This window comes from Dasypus novemcinctus, chromosome 23 (assembly GCF_030445035.2).
Source record: "Dasypus novemcinctus isolate mDasNov1 chromosome 23, mDasNov1.1.hap2, whole genome shotgun sequence".
Taxonomy (NCBI): Eukaryota; Metazoa; Chordata; class Mammalia; order Cingulata; family Dasypodidae; genus Dasypus; species Dasypus novemcinctus.
The window spans coordinates 27,696,691-27,723,214 of record NC_080695.1 but is presented as its reverse complement, the minus strand read 5'-3'; the positions used below and the strand labels follow the sequence as shown (position 1 = coordinate 27,723,214).

Sequence of the window (26,524 nt, the reverse complement as noted above, 5' to 3'; positions counted from 1 at the left end):
AGCAAAAAGGAGCCAAGAATTTATTTGGAAAATTCTCAGCCTAGGCACATAGTTTGCTCTGGAACCATGGCCGTGGGTATAGCTGGACAATCATTTGCTAAAAAGATTAGGTGTGTGACTTGTGGATCCAATCAAACATTTCAACAGAAAGCTGGAAGTGAGATGCAATTATCAAAGAAATACCTGTGGAGGACCCTTCCATCTAATCACTTGGACACCCCAAAATTGCACAGAAGACTGACAAGATTTTCAAAAATGTTATCTCAGCAGAAAATCTGCCATCCTGGACTCAGAGGGACAGAGATGGGGTGGAATGAAGAAAGAATGGCTCAGGAAGGCCATGCTTTCTCCCCAAAATTCTGTTCCAGTCTGGTGCTGGCTAGTTGCAATTCTTGGGGTCCCTTGGCTTGCGTCTCTGCCTCCTGTTGCGTGGTCATCTGTCTACCTGTGTCTGGGATCCCAGTTTCTGCTGACTTGCCCCTTCTCCTGTGTGACCTTCTCTGGCTGTGTACAAATTTCTTCTGGTAAGTCTAATAGAGGACCCCAGGAATGAGTTAAGGCCCACCCTGATTGCCTGGGACCACCCCTTAAATAAAAATATCATTCTATTTACACATGAATTCACACCCATGGGAATGTAGATTAAGATTAAGAACATGTCTTTCATTGGGGACATAATTCACCTGCCACAGGTTTATTTCATTTATTTATTTAGGTTACCATCTTTAAAATTTTATGTACAGTAAAATTCATGATTTTTAGTGTACATAGCTATGAGTTTTGAAAAATGCGTAGAATTGGGAAGCAGATATGGATCAAGCAATTGGGCTCCCATCTACCATATTGGACATCCAGGGTTCGATGCCCAGGGCCTCCAAGTGAAGGCAAGCTGGACTGTGTGGAGTGCTGGCCTACACGGAGTGCTGGTCTTGCAGAGCACTGCTTGCTCTAGAGTACTGTCCCATACGGAGAGCTGCCTAAACAAGATGACACAACAAAAAGAGACACAGAGGAGGGACAATAAGAGATATAGCAGAGCAGGGAGCTGAGGTGGTGCAAGAGAATGATCACCTCTCTCCCACCCCAGAAGGTCCTAGAATTGCTTCCCCTAGCTGCATAATGAGAATATAAGCAGACACAGAATAACTCACAGCAAATGGACACAGAAAGCAGACAACGGTGTTTGTGTGTCGAAATAAATAAATCTTTTAAAAATGCCTAGAATTGTGTATCTCTCTCATGACATAGAAAAGTTCTACCACATTTTCACTGCAAAAAAAAAATTCCTGTGTAGTTTGGTCTTTTTATCCCTATGCTGTTTCCATACTGCATTAATTATTTTAGGTTCATAACAAGTCCTGACACTTGAAGAGTATATCTTACTTCGTTTTCTTTAACATCACTTGGGCATTTGGGTTCCTTTGCACTTTTACATACAAATGCATATAAAATTGGGTTTCTGATTAGGATTGCATGGAATTGATAGATTGTCTTGCCATTTCTATAAATGATGTAAAGCACAGGTCTTATTGTTGGTTTTGAATTGTTATATCTTTGTATGGCATGTTATGCACCTTATCTTTTATCACTATAGCAAACTGTTCAGACACATTAATGAGTTGGTGCAAAAGTAACTGAGGTTTTGCATGTTGAAATTTGCCATTTGATAACGGGATATACTCTTAAATCAATGTGGTTATGTTACACATCATTTCAATGTGCATTTCTTGCTTTATGGTTTTTTTGCTAATAACTTATTACTTGCTGTTTAGTTAATATTTATTTTAGATTATGGAAATGATGTTAGACAACAAGCCAATTCAAGTGATTTTTGAAATTTGAGTACAAAATGGATCATAAAGCTGCATATACAAGTCTTAACATCAACAGCACATTTGACCAGGAGCTGCTATCAAATGTACAGTGCAGTGGTGGTTCAAGAAGTTTTACAAAGGAGACAAGAGCCTTGAAGATGAGCGTAGTGGCTGGCAATCGGAAGCTGATAACAACCAACTGAGAGTGATCATCAAAGCTGATCTTCTCACAACTACATGAGAAGTTGCCAAAAAACTCAACATTGACCATTCTGTGGTCATTCAGCATTTGAAGCAAATTGGAAAGGTGAAAAAGCTCGATAAGTGGGTGCCTCATGAGCTGACCAAAAATAAAAAAATGGTTTTTGAAGTGTCATCTTCTCTTATTCTAGACAACAACAACGAACCATTTCTCAATCAGATTGTGATGTGCAATGAAAAGTGGATTTTATATGACAACCGGTGATAACCAGCTCTGTGGCTGGAGCAAGAAGTGCCAAAGCACTTCCCAAAGCCAAACACACAGCAAGAAAAGGTCATGGTCACTCTTTGGTGGTCTGCTGCTGGTCTGATCCTCTACAGTTTTCTGAATCCTGGTGAAACCATTCTATCTGAGAAGTATGCTCAGCAAGTTGGTGAGATGCACCAAAAACTGCAATGCCTGTAGCCGGCCTTGGTCAATAGAAAGGATCGAATTCTTCTCCCTAACACCCGACCGCGTGTCACACAACTAATGCTTCAAAAGCTGAAGAAATTGGGCTACAAAGTTTTGCCTCATTTGCCGTATTCACCTGACTTTTCACCAATGGACTACCACTTCTTCAAGCATCTCGACACCTTTTGCAGGGAAAACGGCTCCACAGCCAGCAGGATGCAGAGTATGCTTCCCAGGAGTTTGTTGAATCCAGAAGCATGGATTTTTACGCTATAGGAATAAACAAATTTATTTCTCATTGGCAAAAATGGGTTGATTGTAATGGCTCCTATTTTGATTAATAAAGATGTGTTGGAGCCTAGTTACATTGATTTACATTTCACCGTGAAGCCACAATTCCTTTTGCACCAACCTAATAACTATTTAATGGTGAAAATTCAGATTTCAGATTTTGTTTTTCTTTTATGCTAAAGGTTTAAGTAATCATCTTTCAGCTACTGACCCATAGTGGACTACACAGATGCTCAGTTTGAGGCCTCTCTTCAAGAAGAACTGAAGATTAAACGTTCTTTCCTTAAGTACTACATTTCTCGCATCCACCTGTGTCTCTACTTAATTTCACCCACAGGACGTTCTCTGAAGTCACTTGATCTATTAACCATGAAAAGCACTGACAATAAGGTGTGGTTTGTAAACCCATCAATGTTTCAAAATTTAATGTTTATTTTGAGATAATGATATATCTTGAAGTTATTTGCATACATGTACCTGTTATTCTATAATAGGGCCACATATGCTAATTACATTTTTCTGTTAATCTTTAAAGCTTTTGTTTTATTTCAACCTTAGCTAACTTTCAGAGAAATTAAATTTAAAAATTATCAGTTTGAACAATGAGATGCAGTTTAAAAAAACGCATTAAATGTTTAATTTCTAAATAGTATTTTAATGAAAATTTAGCTAATTTTTTCTGTGATTGGTAATTCTGCTTATGGTCATTTACCCATATTTTTGAAATTGAATTCATTATATACTTATATAATATAAAAGAAGGAGGTTAAGGTCTAATGTTAAGCATGTATTTTGGTAAAGTATTTTTTCCTTTTACTAAGAAAACCAGTTTTTGAATTTCTGAATCAAGAATATATGTGTGGGTGGCAGACTTGGCCCGGTGGTTAGGGCATCCGTCTACCTCATGGGAGGTCCGCGGTTCAACCCCCAGCGTGAAAGAAAGTGCAGCCTGCCCGGGAATGACACCACCCACACGGAGAAATGACACAAGATGACGCAGCAAAAAGAAACACAGATTCCCGTGCCACTGACAACAACAGAAGTGGACAAGAAGATGCAGCAAAAAGACACAGAGACAGACAACAAGAGTGGGGAGAAGGGGAAATAAATAAATAAATAAATAAATTAAAAAAAAAATGAATATGTGTGTGTATGTATGTATATTTGTGTGTATTCTCCCAGATTAACTCACTTCAGGGTTTTTTGTTTGTTTATTTTTTTGTTTTGTCGCTGGTTTCTTTCTTTAAAAATCACTAAAGGCTGCTTTCTTATACCAAACTGCCTCTATGAATGTTTGTCTGGTACAAACAAAGGTGTGAAACATGAAGTTTTCATAATCCTGGCTGCTGTCCTATCAGAGAAGACTCTGGATGCAAGGGCAGGCAAGGGCAGGCAAGCAGGACTCGTTCTATCTAAGGTTTGGGACATATGTGGATTTTCTCTTGACAGGCTGAGGCTTTAGAGAAATCTTGATGAAAATTATATGACACCTGCTCTTTTGATTTAATTTTTACTCACTTAGGTTTTTTCATAATTCAGTTTGTACAAAATGTCATTGTATTAAATACGTATGAAAATCAGAACATGCAACTTTGTAGTAGTAACTATACAGAAATAATTTATATACTTTATATATGTCTTTATGTATATCAAGAGATCATGAGATTTGCTGCTAAAGTAAACAGGTTTCTTAATATTTACTCTATTACTTATTAGAGTTCTGTGAACTCCGGGAAATGCCTTGCACTGTCTGGTGCTGAAACATGTGAAGAAAGAAAGAAGAAAGGAAGGAAGGAAGGAAGAAAGGAAGGAAGGAAGGAAGGAAGGAAGAAAGGGAGGAAGGAAGGAAGTGAGAAAGGAAGAGAGAGATAGAGGGAAAGAAAGAAAGAAAAGAAAGATGAAGAAAAGCAGAAAAGAAAAGAAAAGAAAAGAGAAGAAGAGAAGAAAAAAAATTAAAGTGCCGCAGCGGTTCAATCTACCTACTTTCAAAATCTGCCTCACCAATTGTTAGTTCTGTTACTTTTGGGCAAATTTTGAAGCCTTGGTTTCTTCCTCTATGCTATTTTTACAACTCTTCCTTAAGTCTGAAATTATTTCACATAAAAACTTTAAAGGTTTATCTTTTTTTCAATAGGGGGTGAATATACATATGAAAGCAACTGTCACATCATCAGATTCTTCTCTGCACTCAACCCTGATGGGGAAAAAATGCCCTTTTCAACTTCATTCAGTTAAAGAAAGGAGAAGTTCTAAAGTTTGTTTCCCTTTATCAGAGAAGTCCTGCCTTTCACTATGTATTATTCGAACTCAAAAGAAACTTGTAATTCATCTCAATTGTCACCAAATAGTTGAAAGAACTAAGCTTCCTAATGAAAATGAAGAGGTGGTTCAAATTCTTCATCGTTCAATAGTCAAGGATGAAGAGTTTATTTTAAATTTTCTGGGCAGCTGTAACCTTTAAGCTGTTTTCCAGAAAAAGGAAATCCCCATCACAAGACCATTACTTAGAGACCTGAGCAAGTGTCTGCCTTGCAGAGTGTGTCTCCTGCCTTCTCTTCCCAGTTGCTCAGTTCTTGCAATAGCTGCCTTTTGTTCCTCAAATCTGAACTCTTGAGATGTTATTGTCCTAAAAATTTCCCTTTTCTTATGTGTTAATGATTTACCATTCCTGAAGGGTATTTTTTCCCACTTTCTCACCAATACAACCCAAAACAGTTAAGTTAGGCTTGAATTTACCTTAGCAGTTGTGTGCTCTTGACTGTGAAAGCCCTTAAATCAGATATTAATATCAGACAAAATTATGAACATCTCATTTATAATATTGAAGCCCTTAACTTGACCATGGATATTTATTTATTTATTTATTTATTTGTTTATTTATTTCTCTCCCCTTCTCCCCCCCCGCCCCAACCCAGTTGTCTGTTCTCTGTTTCTATTTGCTGCGTGTTCTTTGTTGGCTTCTGTTGTTGTCAGTGGCACAGGAATCTGTGTTTCTTTTTGTTGCGACATCTTGTTGTGTCAGTTCTCTGTGTGTGCGGTGCCATTCCTTGGCATGCTACACTTTCTTTTGCACTGGGTGGCTCTTCTTACGGGGTTCACTAATTGCGTGTGTGACTTCCCTACGAGGGGGACACCCCTGTATGGCACGGCACTCCTTGCGGGCATCAGCACTGCGCATGGGCCAGCTCCACAGGGGTCAAGGAGGACCGGGGTTTGAACCGCGGACCTCCCATATGGTACACGGACGCCCTAACCACTGGGCCAAGTCCGCTTCTTCCCATGGATATTTGAATGTACTTTGAGAAACAAAATAAAAACAATCTATCCCAAACTGATGTATAGATATGCCTTCTATATTGAAGAACTTGACATTGTGTGCTAGGATTTGATAAGATAATGTGTTTCTTTCTTTCCCATAATTATTTATTAATTTTATTTATTTTTATTTATTTTTCTCCCCTTCCCTGCCCCCTCCCTCCAGTTGTCTGCTCTCTGTGTCTATTCGCTGTGTGCTTTTCTGTGTCCACTTGTATTCTTGTCTGTGGCACCCAGAGTCTGTGCCTTGCCTTGTTGTTTCATCTTTTTTTCTTAAAGATTTATTTATTTATTTGTTTATCTCCCCTCTCTCCCCCACCAGTTGTCTGTTCTCTGTGTCCATTCACTGTGTGTTCTTCTGTGACCACTTTTATCCTTATGAGTGGCACCAGGAACCTGTGTTTCTTTTTGTTGCGTCATCTTGTTGTATCAGCACTCCGTGTGTGTGGCACTATTCTTGGGCAGGTTGCACTTTCTTTCCTTCTGGGCTACTCTCCTTATGGGGCACACTCCTTGTGCATGGGGCTCCCCTATGTGGGGGACACCCCTGCGTGGACCAGCACTCCTTGTGCGCATCAGCCCTGTGCATGGGACAGCTCCACACGGGTCAAGGAGGCCCAGGGTTTGAACCGCAGACCTCTCATGTGGCAGGCGGATGCCCTATCCTTTGGGCCAAGTCCACTTCCTTGTTGTGTCATCTTGCTGCATCAGCTCTTTGTGTGTGTGGCACTATTGCTGGGCACGTCACACTTTTTTCTGCACTGAGCAGCTCTCCTTTGGGGTGCATTCCTTGTGCATAAGGCTCCCCTATGCACGGGGCTCCCCTGCCTGGCACCGCACTCATTGCTTACACCAGCACTGCACATGGGCTAGCTCATCACACCGGCCAAAGGCCCTAGGTTTGAACCTTCGACCTCCCATGTGGTGGGCAGATGTCCCATCTATTGGGCCAAATTCACTTCCCACTAATGCTTTTCAACAGGAATAAAATATGTTTTGGAATTTGCATACTGCTATTTTCTACAAAGTTTAATTTTTAAGATGTAAATGCATGAGGACATGAGTGATCAGATTGTGGAACTGTTGTGGAAGCAGAAAGGATTCCGTGATTGTGTATTGAAGGCTAGGGCTCAGGAATATCCTGAGAAGGAAGATTTATTACAACAGACTGGGCCTGGTGGACTCCTATCCAAAAAGCCGAGACCCGAGTAGGATTTCTGGGTAACTTTTATACAGAGGATGTAAGAGTGGGGAGTCAAACGGTGTTTTTCTGCAAAAAGGACTTTTCTTTGTTAGTTTCTTAGAGTTTTAAGAGTTTGTTTGAGTACCGGATAGGTTTTGAATTAGCATATCCCCCACACTCCAGGTAAGCTTGAATTAACATATTGCCTACATTCCAGGTAAGCATGAATTAACATATTGCCCAAATTCTGTCTGGATATATCGTTGAATACACATTCAGTCTACCTCCTTTCTGAATATTTAAAGCATATAGAGCCTATATTACTTAATTGGTTTTCTAGAAACTCGGCACACTTGGATACAGAATTAGATATTTTTGAATTCATGCACAGGCTATATTTAAACTAGAAAAAAAGTGTGAATATAATATGCTCATGTGTAAAAATGAATTATCTCCATATTTGTTAAAAAGGTGCTGTGTACACACAAACACACATATATATGCACACAAACACACAAATTCAGTCTTTAGAGTATGGTACCGAAAACAGACTACATATATTTTAGGGAGTCTATGGCGAAAAAAGCAAATCTACCTTCAGAATATTGTGGTCCATGAAAATGGTGCATTGACTAAGATGGATTTATTGGAAAAAGGTGGCATGCACAAATGACAGGTAGAAGGACAAATTTCATCTGTTCTACACTTTCGAATAAAGATTTCTCATTCTGACTTTCCAGCACACAGTTTATTAAGAAATGAAATTGTTAATGAATTAGACTACTTCACTCTACTGCTGGTAGTTTATATCTTCCTGATATGTTGCAAGTGTAAGAGATTTTGAGAACAAGAGGAAGAAGACTGAGATTCCTAAACCTGAATTCTAATAAATCATTTATTTTCAAAGAGCACTGATGGAGACACTGTGGCATCTGCTGCAGATTGAGAAGCAGCTGAGTGTTGGGGGGAATCATGGAGCCACTGCCAGAGACCATGGTGCTGCCCTGGCTGCAAAAGACCCCACAGCTGTATAGAGACCAAACCTGTTAAATCTGGCTAAACTGAGCATCAAAGGACTTGTTGAATCAGCTCTAGGTTTTGGCTGCCCTTTGGATTCTGACTATCCCCGCTTGCAGCAGTTCTTTATTGTTATGGAACATTGTCGGAAACACAGACTTAAAGTAAGAAAATCATTTCTGAGTTATAACAACACCATGTGGGGGTCTTTCGAACTGGTGAAGAAGCTGTATCCAGAGGCAGAGGCAATAGGAGCCAGTGTCCGAGATTTACTGGGTCTTAACTCCAGGCACTCAAGGAAATATGTCTTTATCACTAGGGGGATCCAAATTTAAGGCCAAGAGAGCTCAAATACCATATCCCAGAGTTAGCACTCTGAAATATTAAACTGTAGAGTGTTCCAAAAGATTGCAAGATAAAGAAACAGGAAATTATGGTCTATCCAAAGGAATGAGACAAAAATCTGTAAAACCATCAATGAAGAGGACAAGACCTTGGACATAATGGGCAAAGATTAAAATAAAAAAGATAACCAGTATGCTCAAAGAGATAAGATAACATGAAGAAATAGCTAAAGAATATCAGGAAAACAATGAATGAAGAATATGAGTATATCAATAAAGAGATAGATGATTTTCAAAGGAACCAAACAGAACTGCAGGAGTACAGAATGTAATAGCAGAAATGAAAAATTCCATGCAGAGTTTCAAAAGTAGATTGGAGCTGGAAGAAGAAGGAATAAGTTATCTCAAAGACAAGGCAGTTGAAATGATCCAGAGTGAGAAACAGGAAGATAAAAGAATTGAAAAAAAACTAAACAGAGCCTAAGAAACTTGTGGGATACCATCAAACCACCAATATATGCATTATGGGAGTCCCAGAAGGAGTAGAAAGGGAGAAAAGTGCAGAAAGAATATTTAAAGGAATAATGTCAGAAAACTTCACAAATTTAATGAACAAGATAATTATACAAATTCAAGAAGTTCAATGCATTCTAAACAGGATAAAGTAGAAAATAGATGCAGACATACCATAGTCAAACTGTTGAATGTGAAGAACAAGGAAAGAGATCTGAAAGGTGCAAAAGAAATGTATGTGTTATGTACAAGGGAGTCCTAATAAGATCAAGTGCCAGTTTCTCACCAAATGCCATGGAGGACAGAAGGCAGAGAGATGAATTATTTAAAGTGCAAAAGAAAAAATTGCCTAACAAGAATTTTATGTCTGGGGAGACTGTTTTTCAAAAATGAGATAGATATTAAGACATTCCCAGAGAAACAAAAGCTGAGGAACTTCATCACCATAAGACCTGCCCTGCAAGCAATCCTAAAGGGAGTTTTTCTGACTGAAAGGAAAGGAAATTAGACAGTAATTAGAAGTTGCATGAGAAATACAGACTTCTGGTACCTGAGTAATTATAAATGCCAGCATTATTGTATTATATTTTTGTAATGTAACTCTCCTTTTTACTTCTTACAGGATCTAAAATGCAGATGCTACAAAGTTCTAATAGATCCATGGCTTTGGACATACAAAAAAAAGCACTGATGATTTGGGGAAGTATTTTTGAAGGAAGGTGTTTCTAGGAATGGCAGGCATTGATTATCTAATTATAAAATTTATTGTCAGAGGTGATAATGTTTTGACTATAAAAACAATAGGATGGACAACAAATTCTCTATGATGAGGTTTTGTTTACTTCCTTCTTAATATGTCAACATTATACCGCTGATTGCCAAAGCAGATACGATATCTAAAAATGGTTTATGGATGTTTAAGAGTAAGATAATGAGAGAATTGGTCAGCAATGGCATTGAAATACTCCAGTTCCCAATAGAGGATGAAACTACAGCTCAGACTAACTCTTTGATGAATGTAAGCTTCAAACTGTTCAATATTAATTGTATTTTACATGTGGAATGAAAATACAATTTATAAGGAACAGTATTAGTGACATATTGTCAACAAAAACAAGGTAATTTTTTTCAAAGTCGCATATGGGAAAATGTTTTATTTTCTTGAATTAAAAAAAATCAGCTGTGAATCATTTCCTTTTTATCTTTTTTATAGAGTTCATATACCAAATGAATCCATTTAAAGTGTATAGTTCAGTGGTTGATAGTGTATTCACTTATATGTGCAATCATCATTGCAATTAATTTTACATTTTCGTCGTATCAAAGTAAATCCCATATCTTTTAGGTATTCCACCTTTTTAGCTTTCCACCCTCCCATCAGTCCTAGGCTATGACTAATCTAATAGCTCTCTCTATAGATTTTCCTGTTCTTTACATTGGAGATGAATGAAATGATATTAGGTTTTAGTTTTCTAGGCTGCTCAAGGAAATTCTTTGCAAAGGGATGACGTAAATCATGGGAATTTAGTGGCTCACAGTTTTGAGGCCAAGAAATTCCCAGTCGAGTTGTCATCAAGGTGATATTTTCTTTCTGAAGACTGGCATTCTGGAGCTGGCTGCCAGCCATCCTTGGTCCTTGCCTCCTCTGTCACATGGCACTGCTTACGGCGACCTCTCCTGCTTCTCAGTTCTATTCTGGGTTCTGTTGAATTTCAGTTTCTTACTTCCATGGGCTTTCTCTCTTTCTGTCTGAATTTCACTGTGTTTCTGAAGGACTCCAGTAATAGGATTAAGACCCATCCAGATTGAGGTAGGCTGTACCTGAACTGAAGTAACCTCATCAAAAAGTCCTGTTTACAATGGGTTCATACTCAAGGGAATGGAGTAAGTTTAATATGTTTTTCTGAGGTACATACAGCTGCAAACCGCAACATATAATACATATTTTTTGTGACTGGTTTCTTTTACTTACTGCATTTTCAAGGTTAATTTGCATTGTCGCATGTAAAAATACTTCATTCCTTTAATGGCCAAATAATATTTCATTGTATGAATATACCAAATATTGTGCATCCATTCATCAGTTTATGGACATTTGAGTTTCTGCCTTTTGGGTATTATGAATAATGCTGCTTTAAACATTCATATACCTGTTTTTGTGTAGAAATGTTTTAATTTCTCGTGAGTATATGCCTAGGAGTAGAATATCTGTGTCATATGTTAATTCTATGTTTAATTGTTTGATGAACTGAGACTGTTTTCCAAAGCACCTGCATCATTTTTATTCCCATTTGCAGTGTATGAGGGTTCTGGTTTCTTCACATCCTTGTCACCACTTGTTGTCATCTGACATTTTGATGCTACCCCTCCTAGTGGGCAGGAAATGATATCTCTTTGTGGTCGGGGTATGCATTTTCATGACAAAATAATGATTTTGAGCATGTTTTCATGCATCTACTGGCTATCTTTGTATTTTACTTGGAGAAATATCTCTTCAGATCCTTTGCCCTGTCTTTTTAACTGGATTTTTTTCTTTTTCTTTTAGTTGTAAATGTTATTTATATATTATGTGATATATACATATATGTCTCACATATATCAGATATGTTTTGAAAATCTTTTCTCCTATTCTGTGGGTTGTCTTTTTCACTTTCTTGATGGTGTCCTTTGAAACACAAAAGTTTTAAATTTTTATGAATTTTAATTTATTTTTTATTTTGTGGCTCGTGTTTTGATGTTATACCTAAGAAACTGTTTCCTAATCCAAGGTCAAGAAAGTTTATTCTGATTTTCTCCTAACAGTTTTATACTTTTAGTTCTTATATTTATGTCTTTGGTGTATTTTGGGTTAATTTTTTTATATTATGTAATTTAAAGTTTCAATGGTTTTCTTTTGAATGTGGCTATCCAGTTGTCCAGCCTCATTTGTTGAAAAGACTATTCTTTCCCCCATTGAGCGGTTTTGATCAGTTGATCATAGATATGGGTTTATTTCTAGACTGTCAATACTATTCCATTGATCCATATGTTTACTTTTGTGCCAATATCATACGATTACTTCTTGTTCTATCATTATGATTGCTTTGTAGTTGGTTTTGAAATCAGAAAGTGCAAGTCCTTCAACTTTGTTCTTGTTTTTCTAGATCGTTTTAGCTATTCTGGATATTTTGCAATTCAATATAAATTTTCGAATCAGCTTGTCAATTTCTACAAAGAAGTCAGTTGAGATTCTAATAGGGATTCTCTTGAATGTGTCAATTAGTCTGGGGAGTATTGCCATCTTAAAACATACTGAGTGTCTGATTCATGAACAGGAAATGGTTTCCCATTTATTAAGAGCTTTGAAAATTCCTTTTGGCAATTTTATGTAGTTTTCAGAATATCAATTTTGGATTTCTGTTAAATTTATTACTATATATTTTATTATTTTTATGCCATTATCAGTGTAATTGTTTTCTCGATATAATTTTTGGATTGTTCATTGCAAATGTGTAGAAATACAATTGTACGTGTCCGTGTGTATTGATATTGTATCCTGCAACCCTGCTGAACTCATGCATTAGGTCTGATAACTTTTCATGAATTTCTTAGTTTTTCCTATGTACAAGATCATGCCATCTTTGAATAGAGATAATTTGACTTCTTTTCTTTTTCTTACCTACTTGCCAAGGCTAGAAATCAAGTTCAATGTTAAACCGAAATGGTGAAAGTAAATACACTTGTTTTTGCTTTTAATTTTAGGAGGGAAAGCACCCAGTCTTTTCAGCATTAACTCTGATGTTAGCTGTGGATTTTTTTGTAGAAGTCCTTAATTAGGTTGAGGAAGTTCCCTTCTATTCCATTTCTTCAATGTTTTTTAATCATCAAAGGGTATTACTGGGTTTTATCAAAGGCTTTTCCTGCATGTATTGAGATGGTCATGTGGTTTCTTGTTTCTTTTTATTCTTTTTATATATTACAATAATGTACTTTTGGTATTAAAGCAACCTTGCATTCTTGAAATAAATCCCACTTGTTCATGGTATATAATTGTTTTTATATTTTGCTTTTAAATACTAAATATAAATATTTGATACAATGTTTACTAATTTTAACCGTAGACATTTCCTTTACACCAACCCTCCTAGACCAAACTATTTAACTTTAGGCAGATCATGGATCTATCTTGCTGTTTCTGCTCCTGTATCCTATTCAAAGCATTCCCCTTACCTAAGGTTTCCGTCCCTTTGGTTGTCATCTTCCCCGATACAGCTTGGGGTGCACCTCATTTTCCAGACTCACCCTGCCTCTTAAAGCTCAAAATGGCTTTTACACTTCATCGGGACTTATATGGTCCTGTTTATTATTGTATTTTACAGTACATATCATTTCTTAATCATTACCCTTGTGTTTGAGCAGAAAGATAACAGAAGAGTAATGATATATCTACTAAAAAATTTCCCCTCTTTTTATTCCCCATAGCAGAATGCCTTGTTCTAAGTTCTGTTAGGCAGATAATTTTCAAGTGTGTATATGGCCTGACATTAATGAGTGTGGAAATCAGTTAGCTCATCTTCACTGCCCAGTCTGACCTGAGGCAGGGCATATCTCCTTTTGAGTAAATGTAGTATAATATTTCCGTCTCTATTATTTTCATAATAGTAATAATAATAACCTAGTAAGCCTTATTGGTACTAAGGAATGCATTGATATCATTGTTTCTTTCCAGGGTCTTTTACCCTTTGCTGTGGTTGGGAGTATGGATGAAGTAAAAGTAGGAAAAAGATGTTCAGAGGTGGCCACTATCTTTGGGGGGTCATACAAGGTAAATATGATGTGAGCAGGCCAGAAACGATTATGATAATGCACCATGCTTGTCACCTCACAGTCTCACAAGAGGACTTTAGTGTAAGCTCATTTGAAAACTCTTGCTAAACTGTAAATTAAGTTACTAATAGGAACACAGATTGCGTTTTCAAATAAGCTAATTCTTACTTGACTATGATTCATTTTCGTAAGAGTTTTCTCGATGCTGGTTTAAGCTAAAATCCAGAGGCTGGGTAGGACTGCCTAGTTAAGCCCAATGTGCCATGTGCATTTTTCTGTCTGTGTGTGTAACATTCAGATGATTGGGAGACATTTTTTTAAAGATATATTTTCCCATTTATTTCTCTTCCCTTCCCCCCCAGTTGCCTGTTCTCTGTGTCCATTTTGCTGTGTGTTCTTCTTTGTCTGCTTCTGTTGTTGTCAGAGACACAGGAATCTGTTTCTTTTCCTTGTGTCATATCTTGCTGCGTCATCTCTCTGTGTGTGCGGCGACATTCCTGGGCAGGCTGCTCTTTCTTTCATGCTGGGTGGCTCTCCTTATGGGGCACACTCCTTGCGCTTGGGACTCCCCATCTTGGGGGGCACCCCTTCACGGGGAGCATCCCTGCGTGGCAGGGCACTCCTCGCACACATCAGCACTGAGCATGGGCCAGCTCCACATGGGTCAAGGAGGCCAGGGTTTTGAACCACTGACCTCCCATGTGGCAGGCGGAAGCCCCATCCGTTTGGCCAAGTCCGCTTCCCGGGAAAGATTTTGAAGAAAGGGAAGTTTCAGTCAAATTGGAGCATATATACTGGTGTTTAGCCATGCTACATAAACTAATTGCTACCTAATTTATAAAGTATTTTTAAAATTTTTATTTTCAAAGAAGCTTTAGATTTCATAAATATTACATAAAAATATACAGGGTTCCCATATACTCCACCCTCTACCCCTCCTTCACTTCCCACATTAACAACATCTTTCCCTGTTGTGGTATACTTGTTAGAGTTGTTGAACCCATACTGAAGCATTGCTACTAACTATGGGATATATTTACATTATAGTGTAAACTTTGCACCACATCATTTTACAGATTATGACAAAATGTATCATGGCCTTTATCCATCATTGCAATGTCATGCAGGACAATTCCAATGGCCCAAAATTGCCCCATTTTACACTTATTCTTATTTCTCTGTCTCCTCAGAACCTCTGGTTGTCACTGCCTTTATAGGAATGTTACAAGTTCTTCCACTTTTAGAATAATAATAAGTCTACATCCATCCATTGTTTCACTGTCCTTTTATTTATTTATTTATTTATTTATTTATTTAAAAAGATTTATTTATTTATTTAATCCCCCCCCCCTCCCCTGGTTGTCTGTTCTTGGTGTCTATTTGCTGCGTCTTGTTTCTTTGTCCGCTTCTGTTGTCGTCAGCGGCACGGGAAGTGTGGGCGGCGCCATTCCTGGGCAGGCTGCTCTTTCTTTTCACGCAGGGCGACTTTCCTCACGGGCGCACTCCTTGTGCGTGGGGCTCCCTCACGCGGGGGACACCCTTGCGTGGCAAGGCACTCCTTGCGCGCATCAGCGCTGCGCATGGCCAGCTCCACACGGGTCAAGGAGGCCCGGGGTTTGAACCGTGGACCTCCCATATGGTAGACGGACGCCCTAACCACTGGGCCAAAGTCCGTTTCCCTGTCCTTTTATTTTTGTTCATGCCTCACTCTTGAGAATTTAGGGATGGTGATGCCCACTCTGATTCAGATTTAGAATGGGAGTCAGATCCCATGGGGCAAGTGATTGGTGGGTCTTCCTTGCAGTTGTGGATACTCTGTTTAAGGGATGGGTGTTGTCCATCATCATCCTTGTGTTAGTTGTCCTGGGCAAGTCCACTGAACTGGAGAGTAGGTGTTGCAACTCTGCTGAGATTCAGAGCTCAAATGGCACATGAACAGACCCAAGATTTAAGTCTCTGGGACGTATATTTAATGAGTATAGTGCTAAGTATAGGTTCAAATAAAAGTGGCAGAAGAGCCATGTGTAGGGAAATGATAAACTAGTCTAACTCGTTACATTGGGGAGCAAATATTCTAAAATAAGGCTCACTGACAGGGTGCCGAATTCCTGATATTGTCTGCCCTGCCTATAGTGTCTAGATGTCTCTAGAGCCCTCAGAGGCACCGCTGTTTGAAGCACTGTTTACCGTGACTATCAATGAGATCCTGCTGAGATATGCAGAAGCATAAACTCTGGAATGACCTCCCATCTCACTTTGAAATCTCTTAGCCATAAAAACTCATTTGTATTTAATATTTCCTCCTTTTAGTCATGGTCTTTTTCCCAATGCATTGCTAGTAGCTAGTTGGTGCTTGGTAATAATGCATTGCTAGTTGGTTACCTGGTAATAATCCCTCGGTTCTAGGTTGGCTCTTCCCTAAGAGACAGGTCTCACCTGGGAGTGGTGGGTGGGATGTAGTGCATTTATATGCTTAGTTCGCCTTAGAAAGAGTCCACATTTGAGCAAAAGGATGCTTTTAAAGCATTTTTAACTGGTCTCTAGAAAAAAGAATGAGCAACTATTTCTATACCAAATAAGTGTAATTTATCTTTGGCTAAAGGTAAATTAGATTGTTCACATTTTTATTATTTATATAATTTTATGATAAGTTGGAATATTATAAAAGGAAGTATTATTAATAAAACTGTTTGTTTCACATACCATAATGCTAATTAATGGGGAATGGGTTATCTCTAACCATACTGGATTCCAGATTATTTTGTTTTAAAAATTAACTTATTAGAAAATTTTAAATTAAAAAATCACACTTAAAAACTTAACATCTTTTCATGAACTATATATATATATAATTTAGTCACAATATCATGTATAATACAATAATTTCTTGTGTTCTGTCTCCTATACATGACAAACATGAGAGAAAGACATGTGAATTTATTGGTTATTTGAATATTGACTAGTGCAGTCTCATAAATATGGATTGTATAATAGAATTTGATAAATAAAGCATGCACATTTGTTAACACCTTTGCATTAGAAAAATTCACTGTAGTGAAATTATTTACTTTAGTGAAATTATATTACATACTCTGTTAGGTCTCTGTAATGTATCTTGAGTGTATTTTGTAAGATACTAACATAATCATAAATGAAAACATATAACCTTTACTAATATAACATACTATTTTGCTATTTCCCATTTATTCACTAGGTGATACATTCAAAGAAAATTTCCTGGACCATAAATGAAGTGTAGTTATAATTGGTACACAGAATACAACTAAAAATTGTACATTAAAAATTAACTGATTAATTATTAATCAAAGAAATTGTTAGTTGTTTCTCATTTTAAATGTGGTTTTCATGCATGCTTTCATTCAAGAATACTTACTGAGTGCCAGGGATTGATAAAGTATGTTATAGTTTTATTATTTTTCTTACTAGTGGAAAATGAAAATCACCGTGACTTTGTGAAGCTCCAGGATATGCTCCTTTGTACAAATATGGAAGACTTGAAAGAACAGACCCGCAGTCGACACTATGAACGTTACGGGTGCTCCAAACTCCTTACAGTGGGCTTCACAGATGTGGGCCCAGACAACCAGCCAGTCAGGTGAGTGGGGGGTCTTGTGAAGACAACCAAATGCCTAATTTAGGATTCCCCCCACAACCATGAGACAGAATCGTTTGGAAATGAGAATAACTGTATTTCTTGCATCCTGGCTTTTAGGTTTTTAATCATCTTCCGACTTAGATGCAGATAGCTCCTAGGAACAGCCTAATACAAGGTCTCATTTATTTTAGTGTATGCAGAAACATGTATCTGAGAGAAAACTACATTATTTTGCTCTATTTTATATGAATTTCATATAAATATATTTCTTATTTTTATATGAAATATAAATATAAAATAAAGACTCTAAAAGGCAATTGAGAAAGATCACACCAAATTGGCAAAGAATATTGCAAAGGGCTGCCTGGAGGAAAGAGGAAAAGCAGTGACGTAATGTTATGAAAGCCCAGTGAAAAAAGTTTGAGGGCAGATGTGGCTAGCCACACTGGAGAGGTAGAGGATTTATGCTGTAAATTATGGCGGTGCATGACAATCCAGATGTATCAGTTATGGTTCTTTGAAGATAACCAAAACTGAACTGGCTCTTTTAAATGACATTTGGAAAGATGCCTGGCTTTATGTAAAATTTATTTGAGAATAGTCTCATAAATTAGAGGTTTCCCCAAATTTTATTGTCAAAAGATGTGGAGGTGTGTGATATAATAGAAAGTGAATAGGAACAAGAAAAATCACTGATATAAGTGTTTCAAAATTCTACCACTCTTTATATATACTCCTATATACTTTAGTATAAACTTATGTTAAAGAGAGCACCTTGTTTTTTATGTCTCCTGATACAGAATGTTCCCTATATTGCATTGCTACATGAGAGTATAATGCTAAATGACCTTATGTGGGAATTGACATTCAAAATAGACATGTTTGTATATGTTTATTTATATTAAAACATTAATATGAGAGTATAAAAATACCTGTTGAGTTCTATGATCAATAGAGTTCTATGATCAATATCAGATGGAGGAAGAAGTGTTGAAACAGAGGTTTATGCAGCGAGTAAAGGAACAAGAAACTGCATTTAAAGAAGCTGAAAAAGAGGCAAGTAATGCTAGTTTAATGTAATTTGTACTCATTTGGAGGTGTCCTATAAATTTGGGGGCTTCAATCTCAAGTGTTTTGTTAAGGCATTTTTAGCACTTGCTGTTCTTCAAAACTTAGTCATTTAACATGTTTTTAACAGTGCCTTTAAAAATTATAGTCTATAATGTTATTTTTTCTTGAGTACTTGTAGAATTTATTATTTCAATGGGTCCTAAAAATCATTTCAAAAAATGTACTTACCTTCATCTTTATAATTTGAGTTTTCATCATAAAGTTTAATTATAACAAATTCAAGCTTTCAACTTGTGCGAAGAGCCACTTAATTTCTACCATTCCTACTACAGTAGGAATGTTCTTCATGTTTACAAATAAGTAAATGTTGACTAATGCAAGCCTTAAGTAACTAGAGAACTTTTAGTTGGTGAATTAAGTGTATTCCTTGTTCACTTCATTCCATTCTGTTTCCAAGAAAATGCAAAAAGAGGCTATTCGTGACTTCTAAATTATTCACCATAAATAAGTTTTTGGTGGATGAATATATTTGGAACATAAATCTCTCTCTCGAGTATACGTGCTGTTCAGTTTAAGAAAATTGAGTTTTAGTAGGGGGTCTTAGTTCCCTAGAGCCACCATCAGAAAGAACCACAACCTGGGGCTCAAAACAATAGCATTTATTGTCTCACAGGTCTGGAGGCCAGCAGTCTGAAGTCAGATGTCAAAAGGGACATGCTCATTCTGAAGTGTGTAAGGAAGAATCTATTCCATGCCTTTTCTTGGCTTCTGGACATGTCCGGTAATCTTTGGCGTTCCTTGGTTTGTGTCAGAACTCAATCTCTGCCTCTATCATTACATGGCTGTTTTCTCTGTGTCCATCTGTGCCTCCTCTCCCTGTCTTATAAGGACATCCATCCTATTGAATTAAAGATGAACCCCACTCTAGTATGACCTCATGACCTCATTTTTATTTTGCTTTTCCAAATAATTCTATTTACCTTAACTTTTTTTTAAGATTTATTTTTACTTATTTCTTGGCAACCCACCGCCCCCCCCGAGAGTTGTCTGTTCTCTGTCCACTTCTGTTGTTGTCCACGGCACAGAAATCTGTGTCTCTTTTTGTTGTGTCATCTTGCTGCGTCAATTCTCCATGTGTGCGGCACCATTCCTGGGCAGGCTGCACTTTCCTTTGCACTGGGTGGCTTTCCTTACAGGGTGCACTCTTGTGCGTGGGGCGCCCCTATGCGGGGGACGCCCCTGCATGGCACGGCACTCCTTGTGTGTATCAGCACTGCGCATGGGCCAGCTCCACACGGATCAAGGAGGCCCCGGGTTTGAACCACGGACCTCCCATGTGGTCGATCGACTCCCTAACCACTGGGCCAAGTACGCTTCCCTATTTACCTTAATTTTTAAAAATATTTTTTATTACGGAAGTTGTGATCTTACAAAACAATCCTGTGCATGTGCAGAATTCCCAGACAACATCATTTCACCAACACACCATGTTGTGACGGAATATTTGGTACCGATAACTGAATCAGACTATTATCACTATCCATGGTCCATAGTATACATTTGACACACTTTTTCCATACCTCCCCCATTATCAATACAGTACATCTTTGGCATTGATGCAAGAATATTACAGTATTGCTGTTAACCATGGTCCATAGGTCATACCAATTGTATTTTTCAGATGTTTATCCACATTTCCACTACTGTGCAAGAGTGACGTACATCTGCTCTAGCTCAAAGAGGGCACTCTTGCATCTGTACCTTCAACAACTATTCTCATCCATCTCTGGGTTCACTGTGATAGTCAGACCCTAGATTATTCTCTTCCATATTTTCTTTTTTTTTCTCTTTGTTATTTTTAAATGTTACAATAAAAAAATATGAAGTCCCCATATACCTCCCACTCCTTTACCCCACTCCTCCCATATCAACCTCTTTCATCATCATGGGACATTCATTGCATTCCATACTTTCAATTGACATTTACATCCCTAGACTACCCTTTTCAGCCTCAATCCCATTTATAAGCCAGCTGCTACTCACTATAATGTGTTCCCATCAACTTTATCCATTTCCACACATTCACAGTCAATTTAATTAAAACTTCTACATGCACTAAACATCAGTAATAGTATGGCCTCATTTTAACCATCCTAATTCCATTTGTAATGTCCTATCTTCAAATAAGATCACCTCCTGAGGTACTAGGGATTAGGACCTCAACAGATCTATTTGGAGGGCACATTTCTCCCCTTACCAGTAGGTAAATTGGAACTTGGACTTTCTTTTTTAAAGAAGCAAGATGGTGATTAGGTGCAGTAGTTGACCAGACTTCTCAGTCAGGGACAGCCAAACTGTAAATCACAGAAATTCCATTAATTTAGATATGAAGGGAAAAGTTTGGAATTATACAAAAGTATCTTTTGGCATCCCAGAACGGGAAGCATAGCTGTGTCTCTTAAGGACTTAAACCCAAACTAGGAAGCAAACAGAAAACAAAGAAACCATTTACATTTTTCTATTTCTCCGCTAGAGCATCCATGGAGAACAAGGTGATAGGGAACTACTTGCTCAGAAAAGAACAATGGAATGCTTTTAATATGATAAGTAAACAGCACCTCTGACTGACAAGGACAGTAGAGGCTCACAGAGGTAAAGTACACTTTCCAAGCATAGCTAGCAGATGGATCAGCCAAAATTCAAGCCCAAGCCTTAAAATTTTCAAATATCAAAAAAATTGATATGTTTTAATATATCCCTCATTAATAAAGAGCTTGTAAATGAGTTCATCATGTTTTCATGCTTTAATTTTTTATTTGTATTTTTTCAGAGAATTGTCTATTTGTCCACAGTATTTTCCTGTTAGACTTTCTCTTATGGTTTGCATTTCTTTATATATTATACTGTTCTTTTGTTTTATAAATTTTGCAATAACCCTCCTAATTTGTCTCCTGTCTTTTACCTTAATTCACAATGTCCTTTGTTGCATAGAAGTTTTATACTTTGACATGGTCTAATGCACTATTTCTGTCAATTACAAATGTTGCAATTCTTTGTATTGCTCTATGAAGGCCTTCCTTACCTGAAGATTGTAAATGTATAAAATGTGTTATTACAGCCCAGTTACAGTGCATCTCATTCTGCATCATGCCCGTGGTCCATGCCTCAGACCATGTACTTTTCTTGTGTTTTTGTTTCTTAATAAACCCTTTACTCCCTTTTATAAAAAAGAAAGAAAGAATGTATTGGAAATTTGGACCCAAAGGGTATCAGGAATGAAAGAAAGAGAAAAGGGGGAAAGAAACAAAGAGTAAGAACAAGCAAGAGAGCTGGGATCAGGGGGTCTGTGAGTAATAACTCCTCAGACTCCTTTATTATTTACAAGGGGCTCTCTATATACCCCAGTCTACGTGACAACAAGCAGGAACGTGTACCCTACGTGATGACAAGCAGCATTACCTATAGTCTAAGGAATTTTTAAAAATCTTATCTCAAGGTACAAAGTCTAAGTGTTTCATTCACTACAAAAAGTATGTGCTCATCTTTTCTTTCAGCCTTTAACAGCTTTGTCCCATTTGTCGGGAACTCTTAATTACTGCATTCCTTAGGTTGCAAGAGTAGCCATGGAGACAGCACATCTCTCTTTGTGAGGCTGCTGTGCCTCAGTTTCCAACAGAAAGAAAGAAAGGAAGGGAGGGAGGGAGAGAGGGAGGAAGGGAGGAAGGGAACGAACAGGGAGTCCAGAAATAAAACTCATATGGAAATTTAATATGGTAATATGATAAAGTTACATTTCAAATTGACAGGAGAGCATGGTCCTCTCAAATGATATTCATATTATTCGTTATGATTTTGTGAGGAAATAAACAAACATAAATTGATTTGTCCATGTTGATTCTATCCAAAGCAGTTTCCTGACTTTTATAACCCCATTACAGAGAGTAAGGAAAAAAGAAGTCAAGGAACATTGTTCTTTGACTGTAGATTTTAATTTAGAACCTCTTCAACACACATATGGCAGGCAAACTGGGAAAAAGGAATATTATTTACACATTTAAATACTAAGCACTATTTATCAAACTAAATTGGGTTAGTAGATTAGTTGCCGGCTTCTAAGCTTATACAATTTTTACATCTTTTTCTACAAACTAACAATATCACAAGAGTTACACACTTATGCTTTGATTGTTTTTTCCCCCAATTTTCATCTGTCAAACAGAAAAGGTGAGCTTGGAGTACACACTCGTATTCCTCCACCTAAATTCAAGAATTACTATTTTGCTTTATTTATCTCTAGGTGTGTATATTTGCATATGTGCCTGGTGTGGGTGTGTATGTGGAAACATACTGAGACACAGGAGCTTCTTTTCCCCTGCACCATTGGAGAGTAAATTGCAGGGTGTATGACACTTTAATCCTAGGTACTTCCGTGTGTGTTGGCTGAGTAAGGACATTCTTCTACCTACCCACATTAGCCATATCACAAGTAAAAATTAATAGTAATTCCATAATATCATTAATATCCAATAGACATTCAAACTCCCCAGTGGTACCAAGTTGTCACTTTTATCTCTTTGGTTTTAAATAAGAAACAATCACAGATCACGTATTGCCATTGGTTGTTAGGTCTCTTTATTAATAAAGGACAGTCCCTAATTGAGTTATTTCTAAATGTAGATATTAAGGAAAGTAGTTTTGAGAAACAAGCAATAAGGATGATGATTTTTTTAAGATTAGTGAGTCATACAGAGAACTGATGATATTTTAAAGATGATTACTATAGTGAAATACAGGAAGTCATTAATACAAAGGTAATTTTGCAAACACAAGACACTACAAAATTCTATATGAGAGAGCTCTGATATTAAAAATATATTTTATTAAGCTTTTGTGGAACAAGCATTCACCCCTTACTCTCCCTTACATATGAATCTGGATATATGTATATGTATATTCATATATAAGTTGATAGAAGTTGATTGGATAAACATATATACTAAGAGAATATTACCTGTTTAGATAACTAAGAAATGTTGTTCAACTATTGTTTTAGTGTTTTGTACATCTTTATTAATATTCCTCTAGATGAGTTAATAAGGCATAAGTGGGATTCAGTTTTCTTATACTCCATCTTCCATATCAAGAAAAATGGGAGTATATTTATTCCTCAAATAAAATACATGACCATCTTTCAAGTATTAATATTCTCCTTAATATATGTAAGCCTATCCACTAGTAAAATTGATTCATTCAATATCTATGTCTCGCCTGCTTCCAAAATGTATTCTAGCCAATTTACAATAAAAATACAGCTACAGGAGAACCAATAAAAAAGAAAATGAAATAAAATCCAGGATCGGCGCCTTGGAATGCGTGGCCTTGGGAATTGGCTTCAAGTGAGCAAACATACTTGGTCCAACTTTCAGGCACTGCAGACAATAAGGGAGAACCCAAGATACAGGGAGCTCATTATCAGATTAAGTCACCTATATACAAAAAGAGATGCATTTTCCCTAGCTTTACTTTCTATTTTCTCAAAATGGATTTATTAGTAAGGATCATGGAACAACAGTACATATCTTCAAAAGCACTGCTGCCAAGGATTGCGGCAGGGTCCCGACTCAGTTAGCATGTATCCTTCAAAGCATGATGGCTAGTTATCAGTAACCCCCAACAAACTATTGCTTATTAATTGATTGAGCATTCAATGAAAGCCTGATAGGCTTGTATTGAATATTGTTATCAAAACCTGTGAAACACGTGAAATTATAATCACTTTCTGCATGTTTTATTGAAGCTTTTCTGTTTCCCTGAAGTTTGTAACCTACCTCATGGATGGACAATAACCAGGGGAAAAGATAAGCATGTTCCAGGGATGTGCCCTCACCCTTTGCTTTGAGTCACAATCGCACATTTATTTCATAGCTACAGGACAAGTTTGCGCACCTTAAAAAAGTCCAACAAGAGGAGACAATAAAACTTGAAGAAGAGAGAAAACAATTAGAAGAAGAGATCATAGATTTTTATAAAATGAAGACTGCCTTAGAAACACTGCCAGCCTAGGTGTGCACCAACTTAAAGAAGGACAAAGATCGTAAAAAGTAGTCCTCTGACCATCACGCCTACCCCAACTTCCTGTTACTGTTTTCAATGTGTTTCACTCTGTTTGAAGTTCTTCTTCTTCAAAATTAATCTGTTCATTTGCTGTACATTTCTCCAACTGGAAGGTGAACTCCTTGTGAGCAAGTTCTGTGGGCATGTTGTTAGGTGCTGAATTCCTACCACTTAAAACAAATAAGAGCACAAAATTGGCGCTCAAGAGATATTTGCCAAAATGAAAAAATAAAATAAAAAGATCAAAGAATATATGGGATAGTGTTAAAAAAAGTCAGTTCAATGGGGAAATTCTTTTATCATAGCCCTGCCTGGGGCTCCCAGGCACAAGAAATGACTGTTTAATAGAAGCTAGAAGATTTGTTGGGGACTCATGCACATAAAATATTGCTATAATAAGCTAATTATTAGCTGAGAGCAGTGACATGAATGGGGATCTGCATCCCAGTGTCCATAGCTGCGTTATTGACAACTGCCAAAAGATGGACACAACCCAGTTGTCCATCAACCAGTCAATGAATAAACATTGTGGTGCACTCACATGATGGAATATTCTGCAGCTGTAAGAAGAAATGAAGTCGTGAAGCATATGACAACATGGATGAACCTGGAGGACATTATATTGAGTGAAGCAAGCCAGACACAAAAGGACAACTACTCTATGATTGTGCTATTATGAACTACATGTACTGTGTAAACTCATGGAGTTAATAGTTAGAATATATGTCACCAGAAAATAGAATGTGGTTAGAGAACGGAATCCTGAAGATTAATCTGTGCAAAATTGGTAATAAGGTTGTTAGTTAATCTTCGGAAATGAATGGAAAAAGGTGAAAGCACATCATAGTGTTTGTAACTAGCAGTGCTACTCTATGGGTATGACAGATTGAAAGCGAAAGTCTAAGGTCTGCCTCTTCCTAGAGGAAAGCTAAAAAATTTAACATGGGACCGTATAGTATAGTGAAACCTCATGTGAATTATGGATGTGGTAATGTTGCTTATATATGACTGTTTTTCTTTGAAACTGAATAAATGTATGTTACTGTTATGTTCATGTCAGGCAAAAATACTACCAAAGCAAACTATGGACAGTAATATATAGTAATATATTAACAATCTTCCAGTAAGGGTAAAGGAAAGAAAAGAAATATACTAAGGGAAAGAAACTAGACAGAAGGTCCTACATATTGTTTGGCTCCATCTATACAAAATGTAAATATGAATAAACTAGAAAGATAGAAATAGAATAGTAGCTATGTTCAACAAGAGATGTATAGAGAGATTGAGAGATGATGAGTTTGTGTTTGGTTTTTCCTTATTAATATTATTATTATTGGAATAAGGAAAATGTTTCAATAATGTTTGAATTGATGGAGAACTATGTGATTATACCAAATACCATTAATTGTACACTTTGGAAGGATTGTATGGTTTATTAATATGTATCAATAAAATTGATTTGCTTAAAAAAATTGATGTAAAATAAAACTCTGCTTTTCTCCCCTGAAGAAAATAAAAGCTAATTCTTAGATTTTTTTTCTTTTCAAATTCTACTGATAATGCTTCTTTGATAGTTTTTATTACAATAAAGGACCCAGGTTTTTAAATTAGAACTCCTACCCTATGCTTTGATGTCAGACCTTGTTAAAACAATATTAGAAGAAAAATTTCAGAGAAAAAAAAGAGAGGTAGAATACAATGGGCAAGCGTGGATAGCATTTGCATGATAATCTCAAATCTTCTATCTTTGAGTATGTGTTAAAACTAAAGTCAAAAAGGTTATAC

At 37.0% G+C, this 26,524-nt stretch overlaps 1 pseudogene; it reads left to right on the top strand.

The window, feature by feature from the left end:
* Window positions 1-66: 66 nt before the first annotated feature.
* Window positions 67-24,677, top strand: LOC131275518 (septin-14-like; annotated as a pseudogene).
* The last annotated feature ends 1,847 nt before the right edge of the window (window positions 24,678-26,524 follow it).